The sequence below is a fragment of the Xyrauchen texanus genome, chromosome 30, assembly GCF_025860055.1.
Source record: "Xyrauchen texanus isolate HMW12.3.18 chromosome 30, RBS_HiC_50CHRs, whole genome shotgun sequence".
Lineage (NCBI taxonomy): Eukaryota > Metazoa > Chordata > Actinopteri > Cypriniformes > Catostomidae > Xyrauchen > Xyrauchen texanus.
This window is the reverse complement of record NC_068305.1, coordinates 19,802,593-19,824,164: the sequence shown is the minus strand read 5'-3', so window position 1 is coordinate 19,824,164 and position 21,572 is coordinate 19,802,593. Positions and strand designations below refer to the sequence as shown.

The window sequence follows — 21,572 nt, the reverse complement described above, 5'->3', positions numbered from 1 at the left end:
TATTTGGCAGAACATGCCACACATTTTTGGCAACGAGTTCTTCATCATAGGAAGCTAGGCTAAATGATTCATTCCTGCTACACTTAATTGACCATGGTGCCTGTTACTATGTTTAGTTTAGTTTTTTTACCTGTCAAAAGTGTCACGAAAGGTTTTCTTTATAAAAGACATGGAAGTGTTCCAGACCTAAATGTTATATTTGCATTATTATCACAGGAACCAACGTTAACTGTTTTCTGAACCTGACAGAGGTGGATGAATTGACAAAATTTGCAGGCCATACATATTTATTTCCTGACAGAAACTGCTTTGTACATTTATTATTATCATTACTTTTCTAATTCATACCATTTTTGACCCAACAGATGAGAGGTGAGATGAAATTACATTGATTAGTTTGAGAAATGACCCAGGAATTCATGCACACATATCAAAGCATGCTCACTACCTGCCAGGATGCATCACTGGCATTTTGTATATTCTTTTATAGACTGCTTTGATCAGCAAGTCACTTACATCAGCAAATACATTTAAACCAATTAATGTTGGTTGATTTTAATAAATTAACCAATTAATAATATTCCCTAATAAAGTTCAAACTCAGTTTTAGTGTTACTTGTTACTTACTAAGACCAAGGCTCAATGAGCTTATTTTCTAAAAATAGTGGCTAATTCTGAGAAGTATTTTTAAATAAAGCGCACAATGATGCTGGCAGTATTGCAGCATGTGCAGGCTCCAGTGATCTCATAATTTCTAATCATCGTTTACGAGGCAATGACTTAAACATCACTATTGTCTGTATAAGACAGCAACCCAGCTGTTGTTTGAGGTAATCATGATGTGTTTTTATAGTCAGTCGAAAGGCATGACCAGACCTACAAAAGCATCAAGTACAAGTTGCCCTTCTTTTGGGAGTCTGATTTTTGAGCAGATTTCCACAAAAAAAAATCCACTGCATAGCCATAATAAGATAATATGAAACAAATCTAAAATTACCTTTAAAAATTGCAGCTTCCTGCTAAACTTTATACTTGATAGATCTTATATTTCATTGGCATTGATTTAGACTTTATAATGCTTATATTTGAAACCAATAGCAAAATGGATACTTTTAATTTTTACTGGTGTTTTGAAGCACTTTTTTATTAATTGGAATGGGTAGATTGCCATGCTCATGATAGTCGGTCATAGTATTAGCAGTACAATAAAATAAGTACAACACTAATGTAAATGTTTTTTTTAAACAGTACTTGGAAAAAAATTGGTCTGCTGATCTGTCTAATCTGATAATAGATTAACTGGACTGTAAACCTTGACTTAATCTTATCTTAAAAGTTTTTCTTATCTGGATATTGGATGGTTGTTGCTTTAACAATAGTCTCCACTAGGGATGTAAGATCATTGACCATAGCCAATATTATTGATTTGGTCTGATTAGGCCGATATTGTAAGCAGAAAATATAAGTGCTTAATTTTTCCCTTATTCATACATTAAACTCTGTGCCAGGCTTTTAAAGAATGAGACAGTTAGCAGTTTTTTCTGTTGGTTGGATTTCTAAGTTTGGATCCATGATCCTTGATTACACTTACTGTACATGGAACAATTCTAGATCGGCACTAACCTGTTTATATTTATAATATTTGCAGTCATATCAGTTATTGGCCAAAATCTCTCTATAAATTCATCCTTAATCCCAACATATAAAGATATAATCAAATGGTAATAATAGGTCTGGACTCTGTTTTAAAACACTACCAATCTACCCACCCTCTACTCCTCATAACCCTAAACTCTCTTTCACCTCTCTATAATATCTCTGTCTGTCTGTCTCTCTCTCTCTAGCTCTCTCTCTCTCCCTCTCTCTCTCTCTTTCTCTCTCTCATGGCTATTCCGATGGGAATGGGCCTGTCTGTTTTTGCAGCTGCCGGCGGCGCTTTTGAGCAGTAAGTTTGCAGAGCAGATGCCTTCTATGTAACTGTGTGGTTGATTGAACAGGTGAACTGAGCCTAATTGTTAGCATAGTTTTACACATTGTTAGTTATTAACAACGCCCTATGAAGTGGAAAATAAACAGTCGAGTAAATGCTTTGCAAGAGGGACCAAATAATATCTTATACAATATTCCAAAAAAGTTGGGACAGTATGAAAAATGTCAATAAAAACAAAAAGGTATGATTGGAAAATTATACTCAGCAATGGCTATATTGAAAGCACTACCAAAAATTCACATTATATGATGTTTTTTACCTTGTGTGAGTTTCATTTATTTAAAAAAATTTTTATATGTAAAGTAATTTAAAATCAGATGAGTGCAACACGCTCCAAAAATTGAGACGGGCAATTTAAGACTAATAATAATTTGATGAGTTGAAATAAGGTGATGTGAAACAGGAGATGTTAAACAGGTGAGGCAATCATGTCATAGTATATAAAGAGCCTCAAAAAACAGCCTAGTCTTTCAAGAGCAAGGATCATTTGAGACTTGTCAATTTGCAAACAGATGCTTCAGCAAATAATCCAGCACTTTGAGAACAATGATATTGGGCAGTTCACCCTCTACAGTGCACAATATAGTTAAAGTATAATCTATAACAAAATAGTAAAATCTCGGTGTGAAAAGGGCAAGACGAAAACCACTTCTGAATGCACGTGATCTCCGATCCCTCAGACGTCACTGTCTTAAAAAACATTAATCTGTAATAGATATCACGAACATGGGCTTGAGATAACTTTAGTAAACCTTTGTTAGTCAACATCACTCACCGCTGCATCCACGGATGCAAGTTAAGACTTTACTATGTAAAGGAGAAGCCGTACATCAACACTCTCCAGAAGCGCTGACGACTTCTCTGGGCTCAGTCTCATCTTTGATGGAAAATAGAACAGTGTAGCTGTGTTTTTTGGTCTAAAGAGTCCACATTTCAAAATGTTTTGTAAAAACAAAGCAGTTGTGTTATCCAGGCCAAAGAGAAAAGGGACCATCCAAGTTGTTATCAGCGTCAGGTCCAAAAGCCAGTGTCTGTATATGCCAGGGAAGTGTCAGTGCCTATGGCATGGGTAACTCGCACATGTGTGAGAACACCATGAATGCAGACAGATATGTAAATATTTTGGAGCAACATACACTGCCATCCAGCACCATCTTTTCCAGGGACTTCCTTGCATTTTCCAACAGGACAACTTCAAACCACATCCACATTACAAGTGCATGGCTGTGTAAGCAGAGAGTGTGGATGATAGATTGACCTGCCTGCAGTCCTGACATGATCTCCAATTGAGAATGTGTGGCGCATTATGAAGCATACAGTACGGCAACGAAGACTCCAAACAAAGATAAAGAACTACATAGTGGATGAATGGGGGGACATTTTCACTTTCTAAACTTAACCCTAACCCTAACAAACTTGTGTCTTCTGTGCCCAAATTGTGTCTTCCGTGCTTAATAAGTGTTATTAGAAGGAATGGTGAACAATGGGAAACACTCAACTGTCCCAATTTTATTGGAGCATGTTGCAATCATCTGATTTGACTGTACATTCAAAAAAAACAATGACATTTACTGGTTAAAACATCATATGATGTGTAGTTGTAGTGCTTTCAATATAGCAAAGGGTGAATATAATTTACAAATCACTCATTTTTGTTTTTATTAGCATCTTTCATACTGTCCCAACATTTTCGTAATTGGGGTTGTACAATTTTTGTAAAAATACAAAATAAGTAAATACAGAAGCACTCTCGTTGTGGAATAAGTGGAGCCGGAACTGCCACTCCGCTGAAGCAAAATTTGTATGTCGAGCATCTTTAAAGGAAGCCTTACATCTTTAATGCAGTTATATTTAATGGGTTATAGCTTTATTAAAGTTCAAATAATACGGAAACAGATCATGTAATTAACTACAAACTCTGACTGATAACTGGCATTTCTCTGTGCGGTCAGCGCCTCTTCTGAGTTGCGTGAATGTCCCGATCTAAAGGGGCGAGATTGAAACTGTACCTGGCTGAGCCACAGATGCTTGTACCTCGAGAATGCATGCTTAATGCAGCTAGATTATAACGTGATGGCTCACGACTTATTGAATAATAATATATGTATATTATCATAAGAAAATTGGCAATACACTGCTTAATATTAATAAGAGAGAGTTAGTTTTTTTGTGAGTTAAAGATGGATTGAAGTGAACAGAAAGGTGAGAGAGGAAGTCTTCGCCCCATTATACACTGCAACAAAAAACGTTTTTGATTTGATTTGGTTTTGGCTTGTTTTACAATATAAAACTCCTTTAAAACAACTTACATTTTCTTTAGCAGTGATACTGCAGAAGAACAAATAGTTATATGAGAATGCTGAATATAATATAAAATATAATATAAAAAATACAAATATTTTAAAATATCTAAAGATCCTTTAAAAAAGATGCATTCACCTGAGAAGCAGCATATAAGATATTTAGAGTTGCTTTTAGAGAATAGATCTTGAATAGAAGTATATGTGCAAAATACACTTATATTTAAGATACGTTCCCTAAAAGCAAGTCTAAATATCTTATATGTTGCTTCTCAAGTAAATGTATCTTGTTTTAAGGAACTTTAAGCAATTTTAAATGTAAAACAAGACAAAAACACCTGATAACAATAGGATTTGTTTGCCTTGAATTTCTTTACTGAATTAAGCTTAATAAAAAGTATTTTTTCCCTTTAATTCAGTGAATGTCATTCAGAGGTATTTTTTAAATATTATTTTGTACTCTTTATTGTTAGTAAGCACATTTAATACAACCTTTTAAGTTGGGCACAAGCTGAATAATCGATTTAGAGCTAATGATTAATCGTTACAATAATTGCTGAATAGTCGAAAAATCTTTCAAATATTCAAAATAATCGTTAGTTGCAGCTGTATTACATAGAGATAGGTAGGTCTATTATTAAAATTAGGTGTCTTCATTATATGCCAATACAAAAAAGTTTTTGGTTGTTTTTCCAAAGTTGCAGTGCCTATAAGTTGTCGTTTGATCCTTTTAGATGATGATTCTAAACAAACTTTCCTTTTAGTATCTTAATTTCTGATGCCCATTGTGGTTAGTCCCAGTGATATGAACCTCATATCACAGGATTTTAATGTCAATATTCTTTATTTAAGATGTGGCTCGTAAATGTTTCTCTCTCATTCACTCTCTCTTGAACAGCTCCCCACTCACACACACACACACACACACACACACACACACACACACACACACACACACACACACACACACACACACACACACACACACCTGAGTTGTCACAGCCCTTCTCTAAACAAACTGTAAACAGTGCCGCAGCAGAAAACAAGGGGTTGATGAGAGCAATAGGCAGAGAGAACTGAAGAGCAGTGGGTGGAGTCTAAATTCTGCCTGGATCCTATGAGAGATCTGGGTGTTGAAAAGAGGCGTGGTCTGTCGATAGTAACATCTGTGCTTGTGTCTTTGGAAAGAGAAAGAGAAAAGGAAAGACGGGGTGGAGGGGCATTTGTATGAGATAGGCAGTTGAACTGCAGGGAGTCACTGCATGTGTTCACCGGTTGACCGCGGAGGATTTCTTGTGTTCATTGCTTCTCCTTACACCCAGCTTTAGGATTTCAAGCGTGGCACTTACGGAAGCCTTCTGGGACTGATCTATGGTATTATTCTGTTCAGAATGACTCTGATTACTGAAGTGACACCCTTGAATTGACATGCTTTTCAAGCCTTTAAGGGAAGATCCTTTGCACATGTCATTCCTTTCTGGAATTGGTCTTATTTTCTCTTGAGGGATGTAACATTAAACGGACACAAAGGCATAAAAGGTAAATTCACCCTAGCAGTAATTTCGATGACATCCAGGTTTGTCACTCTCATGACAGTCTTTTCTGAAAGGTGGTGTGGAATGCACGATTCCTCTGTGTTGTTCTCTCTGTGAGGGCAGCTGAGCTTTTCAATTGGTTGTAAAGCCTTGAAGGGCAGGTGTGGACTCTCTCACATTGTAGTGTGGACGTGTACAGCTCTGCGGTGACCAAGACCTGCTGATCGGTTGAAGCTCTTGAATTGGCACTGGCTTTTCATATTAGATGTGGTGACAAGACAAGATGCAGCACTACTCCCCATAAGAGGTGTGCATTTGAAAGAAAAAAAAAGAGATAGGGGAAAAAAGGGGTTCTAGGCATTGGTTTAAATTTGGAGATTATTGGGCGCGAGGAGATAAAGAGGTCAGTGTGAGCAGAAATCACCTTGAGCAAAATGGCTTTTTTATTACTGGCCTCATTGTATTATCAATGGTTTTTCCACTGGGCTTTCACAAATTGTATAGTGTTTCCTCACTATGTTGCCTTTTCTCTGTGTTTGGGTGCGTTGTCTCTCAAGCATGAAATGGGAGGGGCTGAAAAGAGAAGAAGATCTTAGATTGCTTTATCTCTACTTACTCCAGCATAAGTGATCATTTCTTACTGTATCTTTCAGGCACTTTAGCCACCCCTCTGCTCGGAGCTGTCATGTTGAGGTTACTTACAGTTTATTGATTTCAAGATAAATTCTGTTGTCACATCTGTTCAGTGAACCACCCCAACCCACCCTCAGTGGTATCTGGGTTAGGACTAAGACAGTTATTCTTTCAATGCAGTATTGACTGCAGATCTCTCTCTTTTCCTCTCTTCCACCTTTCAGAGCTATCATAACATACCTTTTTTCTTTGATAAGGTGAATTAGACTAATCTGGGACATTTTTGCGCTTTCGATTTCTGCAGTGTACTGTGATTTTGTCCTCAACAAATTGACTGAGACCGTATCACATAACAAGCCAGCTAGAATTTGGTCATGATAATTTAAACCTGCTTGTGATAGGGTAAGAAATGTGCTCAACAGATTTGAGGTGTCCCATATTACCAAACTTTCCAGATTACTCCAATTTGTCCTTAAATTATTATTCAGGTATTTGTATATTTGTACATTGCAGCTGCTTTCAGATCTAGAAGTTGTAAATGTACCTCAGTGCTCAAAATTACTGTAAATATTTGAACTAAATCAGCAGGGACTTTTTTTTTTTACTTATCAGCTATATCATATGCTAATAGAAATGTAAATATTAAACAGTTTTTAATAAGAGGGTGTGGCCCACGCACTGGATTGCAGGAATCAGTTTATTTTCTTTGTGCTTTTTTAATTGAGCTGACAGGCTCTCATTTGACTTGGTCATTTGGAAGCAGGGGCGTAGCAGTCATTTTAAAAGTGGGGGGTGGGGTGGACAGCTGTCAGTAGGTGGCTCACACAGACCCAACACTTACAGCTCAGTATTAATATATTTCAGTATATTATAATATATATTTATGATATAAGTTGACTCTTTGTAGTATTTAAAAAATTAAAGTATTGCAAAATAATTGCAAACTTTTGCAAAATTAGCTGCAAAAATAATGATGCACTTGCATTTGTTTCACACATGACAATAAAAGACAGCACAAGCTGGTCCTAAATAAATTATTTAATCAATTATAATAATGACAATTGCACACGTTTACTCTGTGCTTGTGCATTGTGGGATTGAAATGTATCTAAGTGGCTCGAGTGTTTGACTACGTTCACCAAAATTCTTTGAGATCCATTTAATGATTCAGTGACCATTTCTGGTGATGCCAGAAGGTGGTGACAAATGTGTGTCTTGTGTGAAATGAGTTAGTCACTGAATCAATGATCAAAAGAAGATTTAAAATGTGTATGTCTACAGACCCACAAAGAGACTATGGTAAAGGTTTTAAGCATTATAAGAACAAAGCAAATCTATCATTTCCCTACAGTTTGTGAGCTGCTGAGCATGACTTTTATCAAAAGACAACAATAATAGTCATATAATAATTATAATGAGTTTTATTAAACAACATTAAATGTTTTAATTAGTTTCTTATGTATAAAAAAGCGTGTCTACATATCTATTCACTTCAGAAAAAAATTCTAAGAACACAGCAGATCTATCTTTTTTTTACAATTTGTCAACTGCACACCAACATAGAGGTAAAAAACAGGAGCTGATATTAAAAATAGCTTTACATATTTAACACAGATCTAGTAATCTGCTTAAATTGACAAAAACAACCGAAACAATTACCTCACAAACACAAATGTAAAAAGCATAACTTAATGAAAACTCATGTGCTAATATAAACTCCACTTACAATGTGTGCTTAAAAGAAGGATTTCTGAGAAACAGATTTCTTAAAACAGTTCATTTCTCGCAATGCTGCCAATCAAGAACGATATGCCGATTAATAACTTTTATTTGTGTGTTCCTCATCTCTAGATTATTAGATCAACATCTTTGCCAATAAAAAACATGGATAAATGAGCATTGTTGAAAGCAACAATGTAGAATTTAATGGAGCCATGTTGATTAGACTGTCTGTTGATGGTAAGGGTTGTTTCGGCTCATGAAACTCACCTGTGATTGGCTGGATGGTCACTCAATCACCGCAGAGTAACAAAACACAAAGAATACTCTATACATAGCCACCATTTGGACTTGGTATAGGTTTATCTTTGAAAAGTACGGGGGACAAAAATCACCTTTTTAAAGAGTAACGTGAGGGACATGCCCCCTGCGGCTGCTACGCCCTTGTGTGGAAGAGTCTTTTTTTAGGCAAAAGTCATAAAGAATATTAATTAATTTTATGTGGTCATCCTTGAATTAGTGTAAAAAGAAGTTTGAATGCCGGCCGGTGTTACATGTGCTGGTTGCCATGGCAACAGCAGGCAAAAGGAGGGATATATAGCATCCTCAGCGGAGGAGCACTGTGACACATTAGTCAGTTCAAACCAACTGCCACGTCACTGAATTTAAACTTGCCAACAAAGCACAGAAAATTATAGTCTGTTCAGTGTCACATTTATGTTCGAAGGGTATGCAATTTTGATCTTGGGGGAATGGAGGAAGATGGCTGAAATTACATCTGCTACTCTAAAACTGATCTTTCTCACCATTTATCTGAGTGTACTTTCAGCACACCTCTTTATCCCTTGTAGTTCCGTGAAACTGTCAGCATTGAGGTAAGTATGGGATCAAATTAGTATTTAAGAGGTCAAAGGAGCCAACAAACAGCCATACATCTGAGTCAGGTGTCATTTCCTGCCATTCCAGGATCTCAGAGTTCATCTGTATTTCTCTAGTAAACTCCTTGCATCTGTATGGCCTTCACACCTCTCATGGCCCCCAGGCCAATGCACACACAGGTGTGGCTCTTACATAGACCTTATCGAGGCAAGTTCAGACTACCATCTCCAAACATGCCGTTGTCTTTGAGCATCTTCTTATAAGTTACACCGACCCACCATATCAGTATTTCTGAATTTGATGATTGCTTTTATCCAAATCAACTTACAGTGCAATCTAGGTATACATTTTATCAGTATGTACATTTCCTGTGATTCAAACACATGATTTCTGTTGCAAGTCCACCAATTGAGATACAGGAATAGTACAACATAAGAACATTACAATTTAAGGTACAACATTATGAAATAGGAAATTGATGAGTTGCTTCTGAATGTTCTGAACATCGGAAATTGGTCCCATTAAGCCAAATTACTAACAAGCGTCATCCTCTGCCAGACATTTTTACATTAATTAAAACACGTACACCTTTCCCTCTGGTGCTACTTACCTGCAACCTTCAAAACACTGGTTCTGGTCCCGTGGAAATCAGGAAGTAATCAGAGGTTGCATTGTTGCTCTAAAATGACATTTTTACTAAACTGAGGAGGTTGAGGGTTGGGGTTTGGGTTAAGGATTAAGTTAATAAAACATACAGTACATTCGTTTTGACTGTATGAAATCCTAGTTTTAGGACATAAAAAACAAAACCTAGTTTTAGGACATTTCACTCGAAAACTGGAGCCCATATTTGCCCATAGGTTCAACAACTCTTTCAGCTTTGGCCACTGGAAGCAGTTGTTTGAATTTCGATAAGCACAGACAGATTAACTTTTCACCTACTGTCGCTGAATTTGGAGTGTGATTACTTTGTAAGGTAGTATATGTGTCTATATCACCCTTTGTTTGACCATGGGATATCCAATTTATTTTCACACTGTTGGAAAAATTAGTATCTACATTTAAAGTAATGTTTTCTAGGTTTTGTATTGAATTGAAGTCTAAATCTTTTGTCTTTATTACAAGCAGGGCCAGGATTTGTGTTTAATTGGTTGTACATGGGTTAGAGTTAGGTTAGGGTCAGGCTAATTTACTGTAAACATTGCTTGGATAATGAAACCCTGAAAAAATAAAAAAAAAGGTTAAATGTCTTTCAAACATTATTACTATTCTGCTTAACCCAGTTTTTCCTTACCCCTCAGAGGGAGTGTCGTTGTGTGGTGAGGAATGCTCATAATTGTGTGCGCGCAGTTTGTGCAAGTGATAAAAAGGGGGATGGTGGTGGTCTCATTGTCTGCAGAACATATTTGACAGGCTGTCTGCAAGGGGGGAACCCCTTCTGTTTTTACTTCTAAATTACCCTTGACAGAAAGGAGTATGGAATCTGAACCCCAGCTTTGGGTTTACATCAGGGCTGGATCAGTTGAATCCCTGCTTGGCCTGGGCTGTGGAGCTCTCTCTGGTCTTCCATTCAGATAACATGTTCCTTAGAACATAAAATAAGCCTTATAGCTACCACCACCCTCATGATTAATTAATGGATTTTCTCATGATCACAATATTACTTAACACCTCTTTTGAAAGCCTCGGACTATATCTCACTTTGGCCTTGGAGTCTTCGTTCTTGGGGAAGCATTCAAATGTTCTCCAGTGTCCCTCTCAAGAATGTTGATGTTGGTTCTGTTTTGCAATGCATTGACCTTAAATGCCGGTTTAATCAACCCGAGATCACTGTTTTGTTACTCCATGGTATCATTGTATGAAGTGATTTCTTAATGTCACACCGACAACAATTTGCAGTAAAGCAAGTGGAAGACATTCTTTTTCAGTGAGAGTTGCCGATCTGGGTCAATTTGACCATTGGTGATGCAAATTAAGCAGATTTTAACTTAATGCAAATGAGCAACGGTGCAATGAATATTGCGAATATCATTAGGAGTGAAGATGGTGGAACTCATATGATCTTAGGGTTGCCAACTGTCCCATAGTAGCTGGGATGTCCTATATTTTGGACGAAATGAAGACGTCCTGTAAATTATGCCTTTTTGATCATATTTATGCGGCCAAATGCTCACAAGGGTCTCCCCGGTAAAATGCTTGTGAATCGCTTTTTTGGGTGACAACAAAAATTGCAATAAACAGGTGCAGAAATTTTTGTTGGTGTGATGATGGTCTAGCAGGTGGACATGCATGGTCTTTTTAGTGAAGCTGGTTGACCAAAGAAGTCTTGATGGATATTACAGTACACTTACATCCCATTCTGGGAACCAGTATAAAAAACACAACATATGCTGGTGACCAGCAAAGGTTCTTTCATTAAGGTTGTAGAATTGCATTAATTTTCAATGCTTCAGACTAGAGAAATGGGATGTTTGAAGCCATAAAACAGATTAACACTGTGCACAGACGGCCTGCAGTGCATAGTAATCCTTTCCTCTTGTCCTGTTGTCAGCACTCCAAGAAAAATCTAATTTGCCAGTCACTCCCAGGGCTCTTTGTTATAATGATATTCGTGCCTTAGAAATGATCCTGTTGACTCTACATTTGATTAATCATTTACAGCATCCAGGCAACCAAATATAAACATTGCCTAGTCTTAAATTCACCTACAATAACTCATTGAAACTTTTAGCAGTTTGGCTGGGTGTAGTTCATATTTACGAATGTAAAAAAATCATTTATCAAGAGGACTGTAAATTGTGTTTGCCATTCTGTTGAATTTTCATCATGTGGCTGAAACTGTTGGACTAGAAATTGCGAGAGCATGAATTGCTGTGAGTGGGACTTCAGTGGTACCGTTGTGTTGTAAAAAGAGAGGTAGCTGAACCTTTTTTTCTTTGGGATGTTTCCACAGCTCTTATAATTTTCGCAGAAACCAGGCCACCAGAAATGATTATTCCACTTGCCGATGCATGTTGTTGTTTGGGCCTTGCCAACTAACCGTGATAATTGTTGATCAACCCATGCTAATTGTGGATAACATTTGATAGCCTCTAGTGTTTGCTTAATGCTTTGGCTGGTACTTGTACAGTTAGATGAAAAGGCTGACTTTTTCCTTGCGGGTTGGATACTCAACAGTGAGCACAACCCAAACCAAGAGGTCAAGGTTTGGTTGTTAGCATAATCCAGTGAGCCCCAGCTGGTAGACGCTTAAATACACAATCTGGTTCCAAAAATCATCTTTATCTATTGATGGCAATTCAGAAGTAACCATGTAAATTTTTTATTGCAAACATATGCATCACTAATATTTCATAGAGTAGATGTTCTAGATGTTAAGTGCCTGCTTTTGGAGGGCTCCTTCAAGAGTTAAATGGACATATTTTTGCTGCATTTATTTGTGTACTGCTTTTCACCCCACTGCTCAGGATAGATGCTTGTGACAAGTTTAGCAATTGATTGGCTAAAGCTAAGGAGAGGCTACTGATAGCTTTCTACAGGTACGTTTGTGATGTTTTATTTTGTTCCATAAAAGGTTCGACATGTGTTGGGTTTTCAAAATGTACAAGGCTTGCAAATGGTGATGTTTGTTATCCAGTTAACCCTCTTACTTTGCTACATCCCACATGTATGATGTCAAGTCTTCCTGCCTTATCTGGGCATTTCTCCAGCCATGTTATTTGATTAAGTGCCCTCAGTTTTTGCTGAGTCTTAAATTTAGCTCTCATGAGAGTGTTGTGGAAATTGAAAGAGTGAGAAATAATATGGAAAGTTAAACTGAGAGAGAAGGCTGAGGCAGAAACAATGGGGCAGAAGAAATTGCCTTTTTTTTAGGCATCCCTGATCGAGTGTGGGGTGTCCAGTCCATCACAATGGATAAACTTACAGCCGGTACATCCTGACACATGGCCCTCATTCCTGTCTTTCAAATTCTTCTTCTTTGATTTCTCTTTCCTCCTGGCAACCTGACTGACTGAATGAGTGTTATACATAATCTCTAAACCAACATCACACACAAAATGTCACTGTATCTCCACCCTTTGTATGCAGGTGTAGTGTTACTATAGTTTGTTTAGAATGACTTAGGTGTGTAGGTCTCAAAGTTGTGTCACAATACATAAAGCAATAGGCACAGCCCCATGGAAAGTGAGAACGGATACACAAATACACAAATTGATTGATGACAGTACTGCCATTTTAAAATACCCAAAAGTTACAATTGTTGAAAAGTCGGTTTGCAAAAAAAGCATTCAATGTTGCATATACCAAAGGAGATGCATCGACTTTGTGTCAGTTAGAAGCGGGAATCAGCAGGGACTTGGCGATACAATATTACAGTGATATCTGGGTCATAATACGTTAATTTTGTAATTCTTTGTTTAGTGTATTGCGATTCAAAACTGTGATATATTGAGATCTTTTAATCATTTGTTTCATATTAATCTTTGTTGAATTTCAGTGTTTCACACAACAAGGGCTGAACTTGCTGCTTTACTTCATTCTAGAGCCATAGAAGTAGTGTTAAACATACGCACATCAGTATCAGTAAAAAAATAGCATACCTTTGTTCTAAGTTAGAGTGATCATTGATGTTCTGCGCTTTCTCTTTTTCCCCAAATATTACTGTGAAAAATGTTGACCAAAAACATTGATTCTTGGCGTTAGAATATCGATACAGTATTGTGAGCTATAATATCACAGTACATATATACAATATCACCCCATCTCTGGTGCATGTGACAGAAAATCAACAGAAGCAGTTAAAGTAGTGTTTAATTTGAACACAGACATGAACTTTGTTGCCATTTGTGCTCTGGGGATACAGGAAGAGTGACAAGAGAGTGCGTAGTGAGTGATGGCAGTAGGGATGTGCAGAGCTTGGCTGGCTATGTGCAGAATGTGGCCTGTCAGGACAGGCCCACTGGGAAGATTAAGACCTTGGTAGGGGCAGAGGTGAGCCTAGTTGGAAGATTAATGTAGTTACTGTACCGATATGAACACCAGTGGGTTTAAAGTGGCAATCAACACTAAAGTCCTTTGTATAAATCCCTTACGTGTAACATTACCCCTCCAATGTCGACTTTTTCATTCTCAAAGGGGTTTGAATTCTTGTGAAAAAATGCTTAGTTAGGGTCTGGCTATGCTTCCCACTCTGAAAATAAATGTTTAGCTTTAAAAAGCCAAAATGCTGTTACTGTATTGAACAAACTTGGGTTATGGGTTTTTCCAAAATGTCTAAACCAAGACAACATTTCTGACTCTTCTCCTAGAGCTTTTGAGCTATGTCCACCAAACTTGGCACAGACCTTCAGACTGTTCTGATTTAGGAAAATCTTTTCTAACTGATCAGACACCGATCCAGTTGACTTCCTTTGAACACTTATGTCTCAGACTTTAAGGCCTGTGGAACCTTCATAATATAGCCCACACTTCAACAATTATAACTATTTATTGTAATACAATTTGTAATTTGGTGCTACCATGGTTTTCTGGGCACTTACCATGGTAGTATGACGTACTGTCAATACAGTGGTAGATAAATATATGGTAGTCATTCTACAGCATGGTTTAAGTTGTTCAATCTATAATGATACCTCTATACTTTTTTTTGTTTTTTTGTAAGAGATCTTTTATGAAATGTTTTTTCTCATCTTATAACCTTTTCCTCTTTGTCTGGACTGGCTCTTATTCTTCTGGTTGTTAATTTAGGATGCAGACATTCCATTTTGTTGAAGATTTTAACAAGAGAGTAAATGTTTGAATAATATAGTCTCTGTTTGCCATAGATACTCTTTGCCTAGATTCTCTATTTACCATATTACCATATTTGAGTTCTGTGGTTTTTAAGAGTAGCCTACTGGACCATTTCTGATTCAACTGGTAATTTGAGCAAGTCTCTAAAGTGGCTGAAAAATATTTAACCTCTGTTTTTACGAGAAAGCTCATGTCTTTCAGCTAAAAACACCTTCCTCCTATATGCAAATAACAAAGAAGTACTTTAAGTAAAATCTTTATTACACTTATCAGTTTTCCTTGTAATGCTGCAGGCACATACTATACAGAGCCATTGAGGTTGTTTTAGTCTATTGCATCAGCAATAATAACATATTTCTTAATCATAATCCGTCTGTAGAAGATTAAGCACTGACCCGGTGGCAGTCACATGGTGGAGCGGGGGTTTGTTTTTTACTCTATGCAAAACAATCAGGTCACATGATCAGCTCTGTTTGTTGTGTCAGCCGAAAGGGAACAAAGGAGAGATTATATTGTATGTCAACAAGTCACAATGCCTCAGTGAACACTTTCATTTTGAAAGCTGGCCTTTTCAACAGTTCTAAATTATATGAAACAAAGTATGAGGATTTAGAACATTTAAAATGATGAAATTTTTGATGTAAAATTAATAAAAATATTGGTAACACTTTGCGAAAGGGTTTCATTTGTTAATATTTGTTAATGCATTTGGTATCATGATCTAACGATGAACAGTATATTTTTAGAGCATTTATTAATCCAGTTTTATTAACATTTGTTCATTGTTTGTTCATGATGGTTCGTAATGCTGGAACTAATGTAAATGCTAGCAACTTTTATGTTTTATATTAAAATGAAAATGAACCAAGATTTATAAGTGCTGTAAAATATTGTTCAGTTCAACAAATGGGGAACCTCTGCTACCGAAATATTTAAGATTTCACAATATTGCTAGGTAACCAAATAAGCTCATTTGTGGCATTAAAGGTTTAGTTTACACAAAAAAACTAATTTCTCTCATAATTTACTCACCCTCATGATATCCCAGGTGTGTTGTTCTTTCTTCAGCAGAACACATCTGAAGAAATTAAAAATAGGCTTATCTTAGTAGCTCCTTAAAATGCAAGTGGATGGTGATCTGACTTTTGAAGCTTCAAAAAGAACAAATAGTCAACATAAACTTCATCCATACGACTCCAGCGGTTAAATTAATGTTTTCTTAAGTGACAGGATCGCTTTTGGTGCAAAAAATATCAATATTTAAGTACTTTTTAACTCTAAACCATCACTTCCGGTCAGCAGCAGTATGCGCATGTGACATAATCGCGTTGGCATGGATGTGAGACAAGCGACAACTGACACACCTGGAAAAGCAGTGCTGTTTACAACTAAGTAAAGGAACACTGTACAGAAGCTTCATTGCTTTTGGTATAGATCTGTATTCATATCGGTTTCTTTACTCACAATGGTGTGTTTGTGTGCTTATCTGAGAGAAGAATGTGAGAATACGTCCATAACATGCCAATGTGAATATGTCACACGAGATACCACGTAAAATTAGTGCTAGAGTAAATGATGAGAGAATTTTCATTTTTGGTACTATCCCTTTAACCATGTGAACTCCTTTTGTACAAACGGTCAGATTTCCAACCTAGTGCTTATTTTTGACTTTGACATAAATTATGGCTACAATGGCTGATTATGACTTTATAAACACTTAATTTTTTGCTCTGTTACTCATAACATTTGTATTGAAGACTCACCTACATTTACTTACTCCAATGTATAGCTTGTGCAGTAGCTCACCTCATAGAGTGAAGGACTTGGAACTTGAAGACCATGATTTGAGTCCAGCCAAGCACACAAGCTGACACGTGAAATAAAAGTGTTAAAGAAGCGACACGAAATGACGTAGTCATCGCATTTTCTTTTAGGACACTATTGGTTAGGTTTAGGTGTTGGTTAAATGTAAGGATATCTGTTTTGTGTCTACCTCTCATTTGACTTTGGATCACTATCGTTTAGGTTAAAGTTTAAGGTTGGGGAAGTATGTTTTACTCATTAAAACCTCTAAAACATAGTCTGATTACGACAATAGGTCTTTTTAGGGTTTTAATACTCCTAGATAATGTCATTTTGATTTAATCAAATGATATAAATGAATTGTGTTGCTATAGATTAACCATTTTATACGTACTGTCACACACACATGTGATGGCGAATAACTGGGCCCCGCAGAGTAGCATCACACAAATGTGTTTCTGCAACAGCCAGTTACATTACAAGCTACCAGATTCAAATTGGCTTTTGCGCTGACACAGGCTGCACTGGTCAAGTGTCTGTAATTTATATTTGTTCAAACAGTTACTCATACAGTCTTTTAAACCACAGAATAAATTTATTTTATATACATACATCCAACTCATCTCCAAAGAACAACCATAAAACGTTTACAGCTGTTATACGCACAGTCAATACATCAAATGCAATCTTCCTCCGATGCATGCTGTCATTTCTTTACATTAGTAGCAGTTGTGATTCATCAAACAAACAGCTACTCAAAGAGTCATTTCAAGAACATAGTTTATTTTATGTAACAAACACGCTAATCGTCACTAAAGTGCCACGATAACAGTTAACAGCTTATATATGTACAGCCATCACATCTAAACGTGCGATCTTCCCATGCAAGCAGCTACGTCTACTTATTAGGAGCAGATGCAGTTTTCATCCACATAAACAGCAACTCAAACAATCTTTTCAGGCATATAATATGTTTGTTTTCTGAAACAGACTGCCAAACTATCACAAAAGCACCATGATAACAGCTTAAAACTTGTATACTCGCAGTGAAAACATGCTGATCGAGTGTGACTATATAATGCACACAGCTAAGTTTGTTTACATCAGCGCTTGACACACACACACACACACACACACACACACACACACACACACACACACACACACACACACACACACACACACAAACACACACACACACACTGTCTGAGAAGTCAAAAAGTGCATATAGGCAAAATGGACTTCTGATATTATTTGTTCATTTGATTTGTACAGCTATAAAAAGGAAATAAATTAAACAAATACAGTACAGCAGGCATAACCATTTGTTCACGTTTACTATATTATATACAGTATTTTATTTCTATTTTTATGATAAGAACTCAAAAATGTTAATAAGATAAGATAAAATAAAATAAAATACTTGTCTACACTCTGCCCCCTCTACTGGCTGTGCAAACACATCCAAACAATAACTCATGCAAACAATAACTCAGTCCAGGGGGCGCTGAAGGGGAATTTTGACCCTACTCATGAAAATGTTAATGCACATTGATTCTGTCTAATCTAACAGCACTTTTGGGCTTGTGCTTTGGCCTGATGATAGTTTAGTTTGTCAGACTTCGTAAAAGTTGTTTATTCTTTTAAAGTGAGAATGGAGGTAATTTGTATGTCTATATTGAATGCTCATTCAATTAATCCTTTCTTATGGCCTTATCTAGCATCCTTTGGTCAGGGCCATTTACAATACAGCTCACCAAACACCACTTTGAAATAAACCACAGCATAGACTTCTACTTGCCAAGACACTGCAAAAAAGTGGAGACTAACTAGTTTGGCCATAGCTGACACAAATTAAAAGAATCCACCACATAAACATGGACACTTAAGGGTTTTGGCTCAGAGAAAGTTTTCAGCTTTGTTGGAGTTGGAGATTTTAAACGGTGCATATATTGCTTTGCAAACTCCTTTGGCTTTCTGAAGCAAATTTTAAAGCTTGCATTCTAAGTAACCAAATACACAATTTAATATTTTTACACTTTCCAGAGATAATTGGCGCTTGATTGGAAATGATGTGAATGTGGAAAAGAAAAGAATCAGAATCAGAAAAAGCTTTATTGCCAAGTACATTTTTTACGCATACAAGGAATTTGTTTTGGTGTTGTAGGCACGTGTCACACATTCTCTAAATATAAGAAAGTTAAGAGAAACGGTATTAAAATATAAGCAATATAAATAAATATGTCCACACAGTAAATATTAAAAGTAAGAATAAAAATAAAAGAGAGCAGTACAGCAGAGTAAGAACAGTGGCATGTAGAGCCAGAGGTGGTGTGTGGACAGTGTCAGGGTGGGTACCGGGTCTTGTTGATAAGGCTAGTGGCGGATTGGAAGAAACTGTTCTTGTGGCGTGAGGTTTTTGTCCTGATGGACCTCAGCCTTCTGCCAGAGGGGAGTGATTCAAAGAGATTGTGGCCAGGGTGGGAGAGATCAGCCACAATCTTTCCAGCACGCTTCAGGGTCCTGGAGGCGTACAGGTCCTGGAGTGGTGACAGATTGCAGCCAATCACCTTCTCTGCAGACCGGATGACACGCTGCAGTCTGCCCTTGTCCTTGGCAGTAGTAGCAGCGTACCAGATAGTGATGGAGGATGTGAGGATGGACTTGATGATGGCTGTATAGAAGTGCACCATCATTGTCTTTGGCAGGTTGAATTTCTTCAGCTGCTGCAGGAAGTACATTCTCTGTTGTGCTTTCTTGATGAGGGAGCTGATGTTCAGCTCCCACTTGAGGTCCTACATACATTTTAAGTCAGATGATTACAATTCCTGACATTTAATCGTAGAAAACATTCCCTGTCTTTTAGGATCACTACTTTACTTTAAGAATGTGAAATGTCAGAATGACAGCAGAGAGTAATTTATTTCAGCTTTTATTTCATTCATCACATTCCCAGTGGGTCAGAAGTTTACATACACTTTGTTTTTTGGTAGCATTGCTACCTTGGGTCAAACTTTTTAGGTAGACTTCCACAAGCTTCTCACAATAAGTTGCTGGAATTTTGGCGCATTCCTCCAGACAGAACTGGTGTAACGGAGTCAGGTTTGTAGGCCTCCTTGCTCGCACATGCTTTTTCAGTTCTGCCCACAAATCTTCTATCAGTTTTAGGTTTGTGATGGCCACTCTAAAAACTTGCCTTTGTTGTCCTTAAGCCATTTTGCCAAAACTTTGGAGGTCAAGTCAAGTCTAGTCAAGTCAAGTGGTTTTTATTGTCGTTTCAACCATATACAGTTAGTACAGTACACAGCAAAACGAGACAACGTTCCTCCAGGACCATGGTGCTACATAAAAACAACAAAGGACCAACACAGGACCACATGAGACAACACAACGAAATAAAATACCTATATAAAAAACCTATATACCTCTGTAAAGTGCACGTGCAAACATGTGCAAAAAGTACGGGACAGTACAACAAATTACTGACAATGAACAGGACAATAGACAGTGCAGCGCCGACCAGTACTCAGTAGTGCAAAAAGATGACAGTTTCTAAAAATTTAAACATAACATACTATGAGATAGTGTTCTATGCACATAGCAGTTATTGAGGTAGCAGACAGTTATAAAGTGACAGTAATTAAAGTGCAACTCAGGACACGTGTGTGTCAAACCAGTCTCTGAGTATTGAGGAGTCTGATGGCTTGGGGGAAGAAGCTGTTACACAGTCTGGCCGTGAGGGCCCGAATGCTTCGGTACCTCTTGCCAGACGGGAGGAGGGTAAAGAGTTTGTGTGAGGGGTGTGTGGGGTTGTCAACAATGCTGGTTGCTTTGTGGATACAGTGTTTTTGTAAATGTCTTTGATGGAGGGAAGAGAGACCCCAATGATCTTCTCAGCTGTCCTCACTATCCTCTGCAGGGCTTTGCGGTCCGAAACGGTGCAAGTCCCAAACCAGGCAGTGATGCAGCTGCTCAGGATGCTCTCAATAGTCCCTCTATAGAATGTAGTGAGGATGGGGGTTGGGAGATGTGCTTTCCTCAGCCTTCGAAGAAAGTAGAGATGCTGCTGGGCTTTCTTGGTGATAGAGCTGGTGTTGAGGGACCAGGTGAGGATCTCCGCCAAGTGAACACCAAGGAATTTGGTGCTTTTGATGATCTCCACAGAGGAGCCGTCGATGTTCAGCGGAGTGTGTTCACCTTGTGCTCTCCTAAAGTCAACAACCATCTTCTTTTGTTTTGTCGACATTCAGGGACAGGTTGTTGGCTCTACACCAGTTCGTCAGCCTCTGCACCTCCTCTCTGTATGCTGACTCGTCGTTCTTGCTGATGAGACCCACCACGGTCGTGTCATCGGCGAACTTGATGATGTGATTCGAGCTGTGCATTGCTGCACAGTCGTGAGTCAGCAGAGTGAACAGCAGTGGACTGAGCACACAGCCCTGGGGGGCCCCAGTGCTCACTGTGGTGGTGGTGGAGATGCTGTTCCCGATCCGGACTGACTGAGGTCTCCCAGTCAGGAAGTCCAGGATCCAGTTGCAGAGGGAGGTGTCCAGGCCCAGCAGGTTCAGCTTTCCAATCAGGTGCTGGGGAATGATTGTGTTGAATGCTGAGCTGAAATCTATGAACAGCATTCGAACGTATGAGTCCTTATTGTCTAGGTGGGTGAGGGCCAGATGGAGGGTTGTGGTGATGGCATCGTCCGTTGAACGGTTTGAACGATACGCAAACTGCAGTGGGTCTAGTGAGGGGTCTTAATCTGCCTCATGACGAGCCTCTCGAAGCACTTCATGATGATGGGTGTAAGTGCGACGGGACGGTAGTCGTTGAGGCAGGACACTGAAGACTTCTTTGGCATGGGGATGATGGTGGTGGCCTTGAAGCACGTTGGAACGACGGCGCTGCTCAGAGAGTTGTTGAAGA

General features: G+C 38.0%; 1 protein-coding gene across 3 annotated transcripts in view; it reads left to right on the top strand.

The window, feature by feature from the left end:
* LOC127624163 (disheveled-associated activator of morphogenesis 1-like) overlaps positions 1-21,572 on the top strand; it is a 122,199-nt gene that overhangs the window by 35,542 nt on the left and 65,085 nt on the right. For 2 of the 3 annotated variants that reach the window (XM_052098853.1, XM_052098850.1), the window contains exon 1: positions 5,397-5,829. The exons of the other annotated variant lie outside the window; for it this stretch is intronic. The gene's annotated coding sequence lies outside the window, so the exon portion shown is untranslated. Of the gene's footprint in view, positions 1-5,396; positions 5,830-21,572 lie in introns of those variants that run through there. 3 annotated transcript variants of the gene reach the window in all.